Source organism: Colobus angolensis, unplaced genomic scaffold (genome assembly GCF_000951035.1).
Source record: "Colobus angolensis palliatus isolate OR3802 unplaced genomic scaffold, Cang.pa_1.0 Scaffold14, whole genome shotgun sequence".
Classification (NCBI taxonomy): Eukaryota; Metazoa; Chordata; class Mammalia; order Primates; family Cercopithecidae; genus Colobus; species Colobus angolensis.
In genome coordinates this window covers 22,551,662-22,553,158 of record NW_012114488.1, presented here as the reverse complement: position 1 = coordinate 22,553,158, position 1,497 = coordinate 22,551,662, and positions in this window count along the sequence as shown.

Below are 1,497 nucleotides of genomic sequence, written 5' to 3'. Positions count from 1 at the left end.
AATGGAAAATAAGATGAATGGAAAATATGAAATGTAACCTGAGAGAAACACTGTTTAGCTACAAAGAAACCAGAAAGACTAATGATAAACTTCTCTTCAATATGCAATTGAAAGCTTTCAAACCAACAGAGTAAAAGTGAAAAAATAAAGAAAACTTTATCATTTCAATATGAGGCAGTAAAGGAGGGTGGCAAGCAAAGGAAAAGAAGAGATGGAAGTAATTTCAAATGTAGTGGGAATCATACTACAGGTAAATGGATTAATTTACTTCTTAAAATCAGAGAATTTTGAAATCAGGTAGATTTAAAAAAAAAAATATCTAACTGTATGTGCTTACAAGACAATCCTAAAACAAAATAGAACACAAAAGTCAAAAATTATGGAGTAATATATACCGGGTAAGTGCTAGCCAGAAGAAAGCTGGCAGTATAATTTTAGTATCAGACAAAATAGGATTTAAGACAAAACATGTTACTAGGGATAAAATGAAAAACCCACAAAGAGAAAACAACTATCATAAACATGTGTATGTACACCTAGTAATGTAGCTTGAAATATGTACAGCAAAACTGGCCGAATTTCACAATGACATTAACAAATTCCCATTGGTGGATAGCTTTATTTTTAGCATCATTTTTATACATATGATATACTTGCATAGATGTAAAGAAATTATAAGTGCACAGTTCAATTAATTTTCATTTATCAAATTCTGTACCTGGCATCCAGATTGAGAGACAGATCATCAGCATTCCAGAGTACCTTTGTTCCCCTTCCAATTACTAGAACTCAAGGGTAAACATTATTCAAATTCTAACACTATAGGATGATTTTGATTGCTTTTTAACATTGCATAAGTGGAATCATATACTAAGCATTCTTTTGTTTAGCTTCTTTCCTGCAGCATTATGTGTGGGAGCTGTATCCAATTGCTGCATGTAGATACAGTTTGTACGGGTGAATATACCAAAATTTGTGTTTACATTCTACTGTTGATGGACATTGCAGTTGTTTCTAGTTTTGCATCTCACAAACCGAGCTACTATAAAGATTATTATAAGTGCCTTTTGGTGAAGTTACATGTATATTTCTGTTGAGAGGCTTTCCTAGGAGTGAAATTCCTGGGTAATGTGTGTATGCATGTGTTTAACGTTAGTACATACTGGCAAACAACTTTGTAATGTTGTAGTAATTTATATTTTCCCCAGTAGTGAATGAGAAGTCTGGTTGCTTTGAATCCTTACCAACAGCTTTTCTTTCTGTTTTATTCTTTTCCTTTTCTTCTTTATTTTTATTTTTTCTTTTTGTTTTTTTTTTTTCTTTTCTTTTTTGTTTTCTTGTTTGTTTGTTTTGAGACAGAGTCTCCCTCTGTCACCCAGGCTGGAGTGCAGTGGCGTGATCTCGGCTCACTGCAACCTCCGCCTTCCAGGTTCAAGCGATTCTCCCACCTCAGCCTCCCGAGTAGCTGGGATTACAGGTGCCCGCCACTGCACAGGG